The sequence below is a fragment of the Dermacentor variabilis genome, chromosome 8 (assembly GCF_050947875.1).
Source record: "Dermacentor variabilis isolate Ectoservices chromosome 8, ASM5094787v1, whole genome shotgun sequence".
Classification (NCBI taxonomy): Eukaryota; Metazoa; Arthropoda; class Arachnida; order Ixodida; family Ixodidae; genus Dermacentor; species Dermacentor variabilis.
In genome coordinates, this window is record NC_134575.1 from 72,766,497 (window position 1) to 72,778,648 (window position 12,152).

The window sequence follows — 12,152 nt, forward strand, 5'->3', positions numbered from 1 at the left end:
AATAGTTTTACGTTATAGCGCTCCATGTCTCGTCTTCGTTGTCTCCTTGCCTTAACACACTGTTGTTTCAAGTGTGACCACATCGCTCGTAAGCCATATGTACTGTTTTAGTAGCATAGCCAGGAAATCCAGGAATTGTATGGTTTGGTCTGATGTATAGCTATAAACGGACTCACCGTAGTCCTACTAGAGAGGCTTGAGGCAGCACGCATTCGCATGTTCTATTTACCTGCAGAAAATTAATTTACTGAAGGAAATAAACGAGATCAATAAATATAGAAAATGACACTTCCGCAGGTCCAACATACATACCACAGAGAGCCCTAAGAACGACCCCCACAAGTCACTGTGCATAATAATGCCACAAATATTTTCAGCACATGCTGGTACTAATGAAGCCTTCCACTGCTATGAAAGCTGCCTTTTTCAAGTTTACTAACTGTATATCGTTGATGTGTTGCCACGACTGACAATGAAATGTTGCCCACCAGCCTAAAGCCATATTGTGTAACTGCTGCCTTTGTGCAGCGTTGAACACGTGCATCTAACGGTGTTGAAATCTTCGCATTCCAGTTCATGGGTTCTAGTCAAGCGATACAACATGGATCCCGTGTGGTAGGCCTAAAAGGAACGCATTTGCTTAGGAAACAGCGCGACAAATGCGGTGAAACATTTTCCCATTTCGTACTACGTTCATGAATATAAAAATTTTATATATTCTTCTGAGGAGTACATCGCATTTTTGGTGCGACTGAGTGCCATGAGTCGACACCTGCAAAGTATATACCAAGTACTTCTCACGAAAAGAATGTGTACGCGTTGCCACTGCCTGTGGTGTTCTAGTTATGTATTATTCCGAGTTTCGTTTTGGCGTCGTGCAGCGCTGGCTACTTTGGCTTTCTCACCTGCACGTTCTTCTGGCACATAATGACGTTTTTAGCAATGCCACCTTCAATGCCTGCATTTTCATTTGCTTACAGCATAGATACAAGCTGGTTCTGCCGAAAAGATAAAGGCGATATTTATGAAATGCCCAGTTATTTTGCCCTTTCTTTGCGTAGGTAAGAGGTTTACCTTGTAATTTGTGCTACAATATTTGCGGCGCCTTTTTTTTTACATTCATCCTTCCACGTGTGAACTGCCGCTCTGCAATTGCTTCACAGCGTACTTGTTACGATAACAATGCAGACGCTTAAATGGATGCAACCTCCTACTGCAGAGAGCCGTAACTCAGTACAATTTTGTATCTATAGCTTGTAGCAAGCCCATATATCAGCCCAGTGTTGAGCTGAGATCTAACATGTTGGGGCATACATGCTAAAAGGCCACGAGAAAACCATAAGACGCTGTGATGGAGGCAACAAATGATGAGTGGTTGAAACACGGTGAACCGGCTCGTACACGCCTGCAAATGTACTCTGGCATCTTGCCAATATTGCCACCACGACATCGTTACCTTGCACTGAGGTAGAAGCCAGCTGAACTTTGTCGCTATGTTTCGCGGGTGAACAAAAACAGCATTAGGAAAATTTCAAACTAGCTTCACGGCACGAGCATAGCGACAGCAGTTCCGAAGTGCACATAGACGCACACAATACATAAATACAAAAACATGTTCCTGAGCAGTTCAGGCCGCTTAAACGTTCATTGCATGCATGGGTTTTACGGTATTGTGATTTTCAGATTCTGTCGCGCGTACGAGGAGTCACTAGAAAATCTAGCGTTGTGTAGAGGGAACCAGCTTGATTTTACTGGCATTCAACGCATGGTTTTGGTTGAGTACACGAGGTTACATACACTTCGCTGTCGTTATTTCATGGGACAGTTAGGGCTTCATGCCGCAACGCGTTGTGGTTAATTTTTTGCCCTCTGTGGCGATCGCTGGAACTTGCGAGTGTGCGGGGCCTGATGTTCCGCCTCGCAACAATATGTTCTCAGCACTTGGTTCTCGTGCTTCTGCGCTATGATGATGCGCCATGATAGTGATGAAGCGCCGTAGAAACGATACCTCGTGTTTGTTGTTTACAGCTGAGATCCACTGAGCTAAAAAAGTTACCTGCGTAAGGAAATTCTTGCGAACAGGGCGATCGGCCGCACGAAATCCTGCTACCACAGGCTTTTGCACTACAGCGATGGTGACGCGCCGCATCGAGCATGACTTATACACGGAGTGTTCCATTATAATCTCATAGGATTGAATCAGTCGAGCGGAGAGCGCAGTAGAGCGAGGAAGAGCTTACAAAATGTGTTGAACAGGCATAATGAATGACCGGACATAGGTCCCTCAAGAACATGTTTTCAAAGCGCGCTCGTTACTCACTAAAAGAGGTATTGTGCTTGCCATCCTCGAACTGTTCGGAACTCGAATGTCATCGTACCCTGGGAGCCAGCTTGCACGTTAAAGTGGTCCGCACTATTTTCAGTGGCCTACCAGAACCGTATCCCGTCTAAAATCGTGGAGCAAGTGATGGACGAAATGCTGGCATGTGCGTCCTCCTATCGTTCAAATTCATTTAAATCATCGCTTCTTACGTGTACTCAGTGTATCACAGGTACCATGGCATGATAGTCTATTTTCATTGTAATATTGTACCTGATAGCGAACCGGAAAATATGGTTATACACACACCAAAAAGAAACTGGGCTCTTAACGCACGCTAAAACCAGGCATATAAATATGAAATGGCTACCCGCAAGTCTCTCCCACCGACTGCGACCACTTTTTAGCTTAGCTTGTGTAATGTCAAGGAGTGCTTACACACATGCGAGACTCTTCTTAGTCCGTGCGCTTTGGCCCACAGCGGCGAAGCCAGGGCGTCGCAGCTGCACTGCGCCCACAAGTTCTTCACTAGGGCAATAAAAACAGCAGGAACGAGAGAACCCTTACAATAATTACATCGGCCTAAGCACCGCTAAGCAGATTGGAAAACGTAACCACGCGTAGACCGCTCACAGTGACCATGATACCAACGCGCTTCGCTATGTCACCCGTAAGTTTTGCCTGAACGATGTAGGGTTCACGCACTATCTAAAAATATTGAAATGAAAATTTTCCCCCGCACCGCTGAAATTCAAGATCAAAATTTGGTGCCACAGCGTTGGTACGTGCGGAAACGCCTACATTTGTTTTGAGTTGTCAACAAGCCTGGTTCCTGTGCCATCCACGGAAAAGTGATCTGCAAATCACTAGTAAGTGCAAAAAGAAGTGTCACAATGTTCACTGAAGAACCATGTGGTCATGTATGTAACGCAAGTATATCTTGTCATGTGCGGTAAATTAGCAGTGTGCGAACAATCGATATTTCGAGAGCAACCTTGATCAGCCAAGGTGGAATGTAGTTTGTTTGCCCTGCGTCCATTAAGTCACAGTTGAAATTCAATGCTTATCTAGAGGGCACGTATTGCATTCGATGTTCTTTTAATAACTGGTTAAAGCAGCTCGCTTTCATCATCATCATCATCAGCCTAGTTACGCCCACAGCAGGGCAAAGGCCTCTCCCATACTTCTCCAACTACCCCGGTCATGTACTAATTGTGGCCATGTTGTCCCTGCAAACGTCTTAATTTCATCCGCCCACCTAACTTTCTGCCGCCCCCTGCTACGCTTCCCTTCCCTTGGAATCCAGTCCGTAACCCTTAATGACCATCGGTTATCTTCCCTCCTCATTACATGTCCTGCCCATGCCCATTTCTTTTTCTTGATTTCAACTAAGATGTCGTTTACCCGCGTTTGTTGCCTCACCCAATCTGCTCTTTTCTTATCCCTTAACGTTACACCCATCATTCTTCTTTCCATAGCTCGTTGCGTCGTCCTCAATTTCAGCAGAACCCTTTTCGTAAGCCTCCAGGTTTCTGCCCCATATGTGAGTACTGGTAACACACAGCTGTTATACACTTTCCTTTTGAGGGATAGTGGCAACCTGCTGTTCATGATTTGAGAATGCCTGCCAAACGCACCCCAGCCCATTCTTATTCTTCTGGTTATTTCAGTCTCATGATCCGGATCCGTGGTCACTACCTGCCCTAAGTAGATATATTCCCTTACCACTTCCAGTGCTTCGCTACCTATCGTAAACTGCTGTTCTCTTCCGAGACTGTTAACCAATACTTTAGTTTTCTGCAGATTAATTTTCAGACCCACCCTTCTGCTTTGCCTCTCCAGGTCAGTGAGCATGCATTGCAATTGGTCTCCTGAGTTACTAAGCAAGGCAATATCATCAGCGAATCGCAAGTTGCTAAGGTATTCTCCATCAACTTTTATCCCCAATTCTTCCCACTCCAGGCCTCTGAATACCTCCTGTAAACATGCTGTGAATAGCATTGGAGATATCGTATCTCCCTGTCTGACGCCTTTCTTTATAGGGATTTTGTTGCTTTCTTTGTGGAGGACTACGGTGGCTGTGGAGCCGCTATAGATATCTTCCAGTATTTTTAAATATGGCTCATCTACACCCTGATTCCGTAATGCCTCCATGACTGCTGAGGTTTCGACTGAATCAAACGCTTTCTCGTAATCAATGAAAGCTATATATAAGGGTTGGTTATATTCTGCACATTTCTCAATCACTTCATTGACAGTGTGAATATGGTCTATTGTTGAGTAGCCTTTACGGAATCATGCCTGGTCCTTTGGTTGACAGAAGTCTAAGGTGTTCCTGATTCTATTTGCGATTACCTTAGTAAATACTTTGTAGGCAACGGACAGTAAGCTGATCGGTCTATAATTTTTCAAGTCTTTGGCGTCCCCTTTCTTATGGATTAGGATTATGTTAGCGTTCTTCCAAGATTCCGGTACGCTCGAGGTTATGAGGCATTGCGTATACAGGGTGGCCAGTTTCTCTAGAACAATCTGACCACCATCCTTCAACAAATCTGCATTTACCTGATCCTTCCCAGCTGCCTTCCCCCTTTGCCTAGCTCCTACGGCTTTCTTTACTTCTTCTGGCGTTACCTGTGGGATTTCAAATTCCTCTAGGCTATTCTCTCTTCCACTATCGTCGTGGGTGCCACTGGTACTGTATAAATCTCTAAAGAACTCCTCAGCTACTTGAACTATCTCATCCATATTAGTAACGATATTGCCGGCTTTGTCTCTTAACGCACACATCTGATTCTTGCCTATTCCTAGTTTCTTCTTCACTGTTTTTAGGCTTCCTCCGTTCCTGAGAGCCTGTTCAATTCTATCCATATTATAGTTTCTGATGTCCGCTGTCTTACGCTTGTTGATTAACTTAGAAAGTTCTGCCAGTTCTATTCTAGCTGTAGGGTTAGAGGCTTTCATACATTGGCGTTTCTTGATCAGATCTTTCGTCTCCTGCGATAGCTTACTGGTTTCCTGTATAACTGCGTTACCACCGACTTCTATTGCGCACTCCTTAATGATGCCCATGAGATTGTCGTTCATTGCTGCAACACTAAGGTCCTCTTCCTGTTCCTGTTCCTCTTCCTGTTCTGTAGCTTGATCCGGAATTCCTCTAGTTTCCCTCTTACTGCTAACTCATTGATTGGCTTCTTGTGTACCAGTTTCTTCCGTTCCCTCCTCAAGTCTAGGCTAATTCGAGTTCTTACCATCCTATGGTCACTGCAGCGTACCTTGCCGAGCACGTCTACATCTTGTATGATGCCAGGGTTCGCGCAGAGTATGAAATCGATTTCATTTCTAGTCTCACCATTCGGGCTCCTCCACGTCCACTTTCGACTAGCCCGCTTGCGGAAAAAGGTGTTCATTATCCGCATATTATTTTGTTCTGCAAACTCTACTAATAATTCTCCTCTGCTATTCCTAGAGTCTATGCCGTATTCCCCCACTGACTTGTCTCCAGCCTGCTTCTTGCCTACCCTGGCATTGAAGTCGCCCATCAGTATAGTGTATTTTGTTTTGACTTTACCCATCGCCGATTCCACGTCTTCATAAAAGCTTTCGACTTCCTGGAAATCATGACTGCATGTAGGGGCATAGACTTGTACCACCTTCAATTTGTACCTCTTATTAAGTTTCACAACAAGACCTGCCACCCTCTCGTTAATGCTATAGAATTCCTGTATGTTACCAGCTATTTCCTTATTAATCAGGAATCCGACTCCTAGTTCTCGTCTCTCTGCTAAGCCCCGGTAACACAGTACATGCCCGCTTTTTAGCACTGTATATGCTTCTTTTGTCCTCCTAACCTCACTGAGCCCTATTATATCCCATTTACTACCCTCTAATTCCTCCAATAACGCTGCTAGACTCGCCTCACTAGATAGCGTTCTAACGTTAAACGTTGCCAGGTTCAGATTCCAATGGCGGCCTGTCCGGAGCCAGGTATTCTTAGCACCCTCTGCAGCGTCACAGATCTGACCGCCGCCGTGGTCAGTTGCTTCGCGGCTGCTGGGGACTGAGGGCCGGGGTTTGATTGTTGTATTCATATAGGAGGTTGTGGCCAAGTACTGCACCAGGGTGGCCAATCCTGCTCTGGTGAGAGAGTGCGTCACCGGTTCTGGTCACCGGGATCAGGCCGCACTCCAGGCCTGTTTGTGCAATTTTCTCAACACACGTTTTTTTTAATTTTCCGGTGGAGAATTGCGCGGCACCGGGATTTGAATCACGGTCCTCTTGCACTGGAGACGGATACTCTACCGTCCCCGCAGGAGTTAAATTAAAAATTGGATTATGGGGTTTTGCTTGACAAAACCACTTTCTGATTATGCACGCCGTAGTGGAGGACTCCGAAAATTTCGACCACCTGGGGTTCTTTAACGTGCACCAAATTCTAAGTACCCGGGTGTTTTCGCATTTCGCCCCCATCGAAATGCGGCCGCCGTGGCCGGGGTCCGATCCCGCGACCTCGTGCTCAGCAGTCTAACACCATAACCACTGAGCAACCACTGCGGGTCCCGCAGGAGTTGTACGCCTCATTTAACCTACAGTGGTGCCCTATTTGATCAGTCAAGGTGGGCCAATCTGAGCTCGGTTATACCGCATGGATGGCACTCGGCTAGAGAACCTGGTATTTATGACCTGCACATGTGTGGCCACACATAATTGAGGATGAATAATTTTTTTTAGGAGGGTTTCCGTACAGTGATAAAATGAAGGAAAAGACATTAAAAAGAAAGAAAAAAAAGGAACTTGTGATTTGAACTCTTGATCCTTCAATGTTGCCCGGAAAGGTAGCTCAGGCGGTTGGTTCGTCAAGCCAGCGGTTACTTTCAAGCGCCATAGCTCCGGCTCCGAGCCTCATACTTATGTGGAAAGGGACTGATGTTGTCCGCGGCAGTCGATTTTGCCGCGGTTGGAAGGCATAATTTCTTGGAAAAATGGCCGCCAGAGGAGCAGCGTGAACTCGAGCGGCTTTAGAGACTAGGAAAACTGCCTTAAAATATTTAGACTTGAGGGGAAGCTTCGTTACCAAACTATAACACTGCAATCAGCACTCGAATACGACGAGGGAAATTATTGAGACGTGGAAAATTCCCTTGAAATAAATCTGGTTTGCGAGACAAATGCTTGTATGTATTGAATCTCTTAAAAGATGAGGGGGGAAATATGCGCTCACTGAGAGGGCATCGTCAGCACGAGACCACCACCAGGCACCTTACTGAGATGTGGAGAGCTTCGCGGCCGGAACGAAGCCTCCCCTCTCCGCCGGCCAAGCGTGGAAAACGCGCTTTCCGATCGCTCAAGGTTGCGCAGGCATAGTGTAGCTCTAGCGTCTAGGAAAAGCTTAAACAGGTGCGAGGGCGGCACGCATAGCGTGGGAAGCTAGCCGCCGGAATAGCTATCTCAAGTACTGCTGCTGGCGAGGGCGAAATACCTTCGTGTAATTATAATAACCCTAATAGGACTTCTTTCAAAGAAAAAAAAAAGGAAACGGCTCAGAAGGCTATACTTCGAGAGCTGTGACTGATGCTTTTCTATATATATGTATTCATCTCATCTATGGGATCGCATGCGCGCGCTCTTGCTTTGTCTCTGCGTGTATTAGTTAAGAGGGCCAGTTTAAGGGCGGAGAAGAAGGAAGGAGAGGAAAGCAATATTGCAGCACCGTGGTTTTAAAGCGCACCGTGGTAGGGAAACGGAATGCGATATAGGCATGCGTGTCTCTGAAACGCACACAACAAACTGCCTTACAATATTCAGACTTGAGGGGAAGCTTCGTTAACAAACTATAACACGGCAATCAGCACTCGAATATAATTATAACCCTAATAATAATTGTAAATATTCATCTCATCTATAGGATCTAAAGCGCGCGCTGTTTTTTTTTTGTCTCTGCGTGTAGTAGTTAAGAGAGCCAGTTTAAGGGCGGAGAAGAGGGAAGGAAAGGAAAGTCTCTGAAGCAAACTTGCAGCGCCGTGGTTTTAAAGCGCAACCGTGGTACAGCACTTTAAATTTTTTATCTTGTCATCTAAACAAGTACTAGCCAGTCAATCAAGCAAAAACTGAGCTTCATATCAAATAAACCAATTCAAGAAATGCCTACAAAATATATTTAACAATACTACATGCGGCTTGAACTAGTGGAATACCTAAAATACGTAAAGGTAGTTTGGGATGTGATGATGGTAGTCGGGGGTCCGAGGCAGCGCCCCTCGATGGTTCCGGTTCACGAAGGCGCTACGAAGAATGAGCCAACGTCAGGTAGAAAATAGCGTTTATTTCTCCAATAGTAAAATCATCTGTGGTGTTGCGCCTACACAACTGCCCCGTTCTCTACTCGAGCACCCGTTTTTAAAGGCTTGGGACCCTATAACGTAAAACTATTCTAATATGTTTTTATTCCAATCTCCTGACGTCGAATTTGCGTAACCGCAGACGCAAGGATGGGGAGGTCACCCGCAGGGTTGTAGGAACAGACCAATCAAATGCTCTCCTCTTTCATAAAAGGTCAATTTTGTTTGCCTGAAAAACGAACAACATTGCCTACACTGGGCGGCTTGTCTTATCTAATTGGCTCACAAGAGGCGAGGAGAATGCCCAAGTGGACAAGATTCGATGGGGCCGAGCCACTGCACTGAAAATAGATAACCGGATGTGAAGCGGGCGGTACCGGCGTCTGCGATTGGTCCGCTTTCTCTTACATTGCTTACGGTGGCTCGTCGACAACTGCGGTGGCATGCAACAGAACCTTAAGAATGACGCTAAACGGGATTCTCAGCAAAGAAGAGTTGGCAGAACAAGGTCGTAAACGGGCCGAAACTGCTCGAAAATGTTACACGGCCACGCAAAAAGCTTTATTACATGCAAGAAAAAAACCATTATCTCCGGCAGGTGCGAGTATAGCCGGTGCCTGAGCGATGGGTGGCAGCCATCTTTTATTCTTTTCGGAACGGGGCAGCCTGCGGCTGTTCAGAAGAAAATTAAGTTTTATTCGGCATATAATGCATCTTTAATGCGTACACGTCACTTCGACGAGGTGCGTTTCTGCGGTTTTGTGACGCTGCGTGACAGGCAGGTGAAGTGGGTGCAGCCCGAAAACCAATAGCCGAGGGCTAATGGCGAAAAGGCGTCGAATCGGAAATAACTATTTTTCTTTTGCTCCCACAGATCATGCATGGTCAGTGTGTACACGTTGTATCAGATGGGGAGCAATCGGGGTTTTCGTGACGTCGCGGGACAGACAGGTGAAGTGGGCGTGGTCGAAAAAAGTTTTTGACCAATCGTAGAGGGCTGATAGCAGAAGTGGAATAGAAAAGTTTGGAATAGTTTTACGTTATAGGGCTCTTGGTCTGATTCCCCTGAGTCAATGACCACACCCTTCAGCAGAATTACAGAACAACCGCAGCAAAACAACTAAGCATGTGTCCTTTGACCATGCTTGTTTTCCCCGTAACGATAGGAGTCACACAACATTTCGCCACACATCGCAAGCATTTCTAGTTGTGCATTTCAAGTTGCGCGAGCTCAAGCTTTGCCTTGCTAGTAGTAACCGTTCATCATGCGCCTGCTCAATCAATTCTGCACCGTCAATCCTCTGCAGCAGCACAGAGTGAAACGTGGCACCCAACGGGAATTCATTTCCCCCTGAACAGCACCCCTTGGCCGTGGTTCACCTCTACCAAGCACACTAGTGACGAGTGTTCGGTGCTGTATATGTAGAGTGTCTTAGGAAGTGCGGTCACGGCCTGTAACGCCATTTGCTTGACAACGCCTGTGCACGTTTCTGAATGACTTCGGCGTCGCTGCAGCTGCACCCAGAGCAACGAACCTTCTTCCACAACAGGAAAACATGGCGAACCGTCTAAACTGGCCCTTCCCTTAAGCTCTCAAGCAGACTGAGAAGGAGTTATGACATTCAATTGGACAATTAGAAGCCTTTACTTTCAAGGTCACAGTTCCTAGTAACTTCAATTTCGGCAATCACAGCGCTCTAAGCTACAACCCCAAAGATCTAAAGTAATCGCTCACGGTACGCATTACTGCCTACGGAACATTTAGGTTACCGTTATTTGCCGGCCTAAAGTTCCCTTGTAAGAAGATAAAGAAAATGTTTGGAAAAGGTAGGTTTGTGTTCAGTACATTTTCAGTACAGTTCAGAATACACAAGCGATCGTTGACGAATGTGCGGGAAGATCATGGAACAGAGCGCTACGGAGGTAATAAATGAAGAACATTCTTTTTATTCGTAAGACAAGCTTTTCCAACAGCCACTCAGATGGTAAATATGTTTTATATGCTAGCTCCCATATTTCATAACAGCAACCCGTTTGCTACAAAATAAATATAAATATGAGCACTGAAGCAAACCACGAGAAAAACGTATGAGGGCACTGGCAAGTGTGTAGCAGCGAAAATCCAGTTTCCTTTAAGCAATATTAATTGATGCTCGCCAGTGCAATTGACAGCCTAAAGCAACCATTGAATATTTAAATGTGCACCAACCCGATCCAGGGTTGACATCTCTGGAGGTTTTTATATTTGTTTCGTTTTATCAGTACTTAGTGCAAATGTCTTTTCCTGCAACCATTTAGCTACCATTAGCAATTCACCAGTAATGAGGTCCTGCAGTAATGAGCGTGAATCGCCTAAGTAAACAAGGGCTGCATATCAGCATAACTCAAGATATTTCAAAACGCAAGTGCATGCAGCAAATTATTTTTAACGAGTGTTTCCTTTTTTGCACTCTACAGAATGTTTTAAATTTCATTGGGGCAGATTGCGTAACTTTAATCTTTGAACTTGATTAGTCGAACAGGAGGACATTTCCACAAGCCAAATATATAATAGAAGAATGACAAATATAGCGATAAACGAGTTTTCACTACTTGGCTTCATGGCACATATTGCAATTTACGAATTCTAGCTCGCGAGTTCGTAAGACGTATCGAGTTGGAACAAATTCTCATGGACCGCGCCAATTCTAGGATAATATTTTTTATGTGTGTGACAAAAATCATTGCCGTTGCGGTTACTTTCGTGCCTTCAGGCAAAAAGATTTGTTTTCTTAACAAATGTAAGTGGAACAACAGTGCATTTTTACCGCAAGAATGAGGGGTCGTATCACTAAAATGGTGTCGTCCTCAGAGTTCGTTTCCAGTTCATATGCCTTATCACCTCACCGACTACAATTCGTAAATTGTCACATGTACGACGAAGTAATTAGCAAAGAAGTTAATTAGTTATTTTTATTACTCGATTAAGCAATCAGATTTGTTGTCCTGTCTACTTTCGCAGCTAATGCACTTGAAACATTAAAATCGTGATATCTCAACACGCAGTCTTTTTTTCATAATTCTGTATAACCCAACAATACATCTTTACAGAGTTAAAACTGTAAACGGAGTTTCGAGATAAGCGAAACCGGTGAAAATAGAAACCCTCTGGTCGGACGAAGGCCTAAAACAAAGCCTTGTGGTACACCGCATATCATGTTGGTAAACATGGTTTTTGATTAGTAGTTGCCTTGTGCGTGAACGTAGCTGTAGATTATGTTAAACGGATTTCAAACATCACTCAGAAATTGTACCTCTTATAATGGCATTGTGTGGCAAATTGTTTGGAACGCCTTTTTTATAAGGAAAATGGACACAACAATATTGTGCTTGTTAAGCACGAGGTTCAGTAACTGCGAAACTGTAAAAACTACTGTGGATAAGGATCTCCCTGTGACAATGTTAGATTGTTTTATCATGCTAATATTAACAAAACATGAGGTCCGTTGCAGTAAAAT